The following is a 3217-nucleotide window of genomic DNA, read 5'->3' on the forward strand; positions in this document are numbered from 1 at the left end:
GACTGGGGTAATCAGGATGGGTGTGTCAGAGGCAGTGCGGTTGGCGCAGGATAGAGCAGGGTTTAGGGCTGTTGTGCATAGGGTCGCTATGAGTCAGAAACGACTTGACGGCACATAACAACAACAACAACTTATATATCTATATACTGTCGTTGTTATGTGCCATTGAGTCACCTTCAACTCATGACGAACCTATGCACAATAGCCCTAAACCCTGCTCAGTCTCATGCCAATATTATTGTCTCTGATGCACCTATCCCAATTACTCTAATCACTGTATCAATCCACCTCATCAAGGGTCTTCCTCTCCTGCTCTGTCCCTCCACCCTCCCAAGCATGATGTCCCTCTCCAAGAATTGACTGATCCCGCCTTGCAATATGTCCAAAGTATGTGAGATGAAATTTCAGAATCCTTGCCTCCAAGGAGCCACCTGGCTTCACCCTCTCCAGGATGAACTTATTTGTTCTTTTAGCAGTCCACGATATGTTCAATACTCTTCTTTAGCACCACAGCTCAAAGGCATCTATTTGCCTTCTATTGTCCCTAGTCATTGTCCAGCCTTCTGAACCATAGTCTGTATCAGGCACATCTTAGTCTTCAAACTGACATCATTCAGTACTCTGGAGACATCTCTGTCAGCAGACTTTCCCAATGCGATTTGTCTTTTCATTTCCTGTCTGCTGGTACCAAGAGTGTTGATTATAGAGCCAAGCAAACTGAAGCTGTCAACAATCTCAATCTCTTCACCATATATCATGATGCTTCCAACTAGCCCAATGGTGAGAATCTTTTTTTTTCTTGATGTTGAGCTTCAATCAATATTGAAGGCTTCAGTCCTTGACCCTCTGCAGCAAGCACTTAAGGTATATTTCATTTAAAAATATATTAAATGTATTTTATATATTAAATATAAAATGTTGTCATTGTTATCTACAACTCGATGGTACCTAACAACAACCATGAGAGAGCTCTATTGGCCTAGTAGATAGAAAGTTATGCTACCAAGCCAAAGGTGGGTGATGTTAATCTGTAGCCCTCAAGACTGATTTTAATTGTTTTTGGTCAAACATTCTTCTAGGTGGTATAGCAGTGGTCTGTCCATTTGGTATATAGAGGTAATCTTGTGGTTGTTGTAATACCAAACACTGCGATCCTGATGTGTCAAATACGATATTGGTTACCCATGGTAGACAGTGTTTGGTGGCGCTCCCTGAGTAAAATAAGCTTGGAAGCAGAAGTGGCATCCACTTCCGAAATAGCTTGCCTCCGGAAACTCTGTGAACTTGTAGAAATGATGAAAGTTATACAAGTGTTCATAAGGTCACTATGAGTCGTCCACAACTCAACTGCACTGAACAACAACTATAAAATATATATTAAACAGGAAATAGATACTTTATATATATTAAATATATATAGCAATTTCAGTGTAGAAGCCTTAAGTACCTTAAACTCAGGGTCTTTACTTACCTACTAATCTTAACTTCAGATTTCACAAAGTATTTATTTTTTAAAAAGAGGGGAAGATTAAGGTGGAATTGCTGAGAGCTTCTCAATGGGATACCAGACATGCTGAAGTCAGAGCAGAAATTCCATGGATGGCCTTGAGAAAGTTACACGATGAAGCTTTAATTGCTTTTAATCAAATAAAGGCCTATTTCTGCTCTGTACTCATCAAAAACTTTTTCCAACAGTGTGAAAATAAAACCTACTGACTGGGAACAAACATTTGGCAATACCATTTCAGACAAGGCTCTCATAACAAAAGTTCACAGAATACTTCTGGGCCTCCTGAAGAAAAAGACTTATAATCCAATTACAAAATGGACAAGAATGTAAAAGTTGGCAACAATGAAGAAGTAAAAGTAATCAGAAAGTAGTCTTGATGACTGAAATGAGGTCAGAAATTGAATGATTGTGTCTCCAGTGTCAACGTCTCACTCATGGTTTATTTTCAACTCGTTGTCGTTGAACTAAAAAAAAAATAGTTAAATCTCCACATCCTGGAGGTGTCATAAATGTTCAGGTTACCTAATACCACAGGAAGGTTGGTTCAGGAGTTTGAATAGGAATAGGTGTAGCTCAATTAGTCTACAAAACTTATGTTGTTGTTGTTGATTGCCTTCGAGTCAAGCATGACTCATAGTGGCCCTATGAACAAAAGGACTGAAGCCTTTTCTATAACTACCAATATTTATCAAAGTTCAGAGAGTTTCCGGAGGCATGTTGTTTAGGAAGTGGATGCCACTCCTACTTCCAAACAAAACTAATGGGCGTGAATAAAATAATTACATTCTAAGAATTTATTTGGACATATTCTTTCAAACAAATTGTACAAAAGAGAATAATATACTGAATCATTTCTACAGGCTTTTCTTAAACTCATCAAATTCTTTCTTCCTGTAGGGTCCCAGGATTAATATGAAGACTTGATCAGAAAAAAGCACGAGATATATATAGTGAATTCCTCCAAAAGATTGAAGTTGAGCGAAATAAATTGCAGTGGTTAATTGATTTATTATGTGGGTGCAGGAGGCCCGCATGCACCTGAATTCTCATGTCATCATCCATGATTTCTGGAAAGGTGGTTCCTGTAGATTCTACTTTCATCAGATGTAGTAAAAAGCCTCCAAGTTTTTCCCCTACCTTGTCCTGGAGCAAGTTTTACTGAGTAACATCTACTTTTTTCTACTAATAAACCTTTGAGCCTTATCCTGATTAACACCCCATCATCGAAAGCCCTTTGTCCAAAAATATACTACACCAAATAAGATTCAGAGTTAACTACTGAAAATTTATGAGTAAAAAGGAAACTTTTCTTATCTATTTTTCCAGGATCACTATGAGTCATAGTTACCTTGATGGTTCCTAACAACCCACCAAAGGCGCATTTGTGACATTTGAGAAGATGGCTACATGTACATGCATATTCACGTATATCTGATGCCATACATCAATTCAGACTTTTGAGAGCTCCATGTGTATGAATGTAGAAATGCATTTCATATCATGTCCATTGGCTGAAGTCTTTTTGAAGTAGATCAAAAGGCCATTCTTTCAAGCTCTCACTGGGTGAATCCTAATTGCCAATCATTTAGTTAGTAACCATATGATTAATCCTTTCCAATACCCAGGAGTTTCAAAAATTTTCATATATATAATGAAAATAAACCATGAGTGAGACGTTGACACTGGAGACACAATCATTCAATTTCT

This window comes from Elephantulus edwardii, unplaced genomic scaffold (genome assembly GCF_000299155.1).
Source record: "Elephantulus edwardii isolate Elephantulus edwardi_28Jun2011 unplaced genomic scaffold, EleEdw1.0 scaffold00052, whole genome shotgun sequence".
NCBI classification, from domain to species: Eukaryota; Metazoa; Chordata; class Mammalia; order Macroscelidea; family Macroscelididae; genus Elephantulus; species Elephantulus edwardii.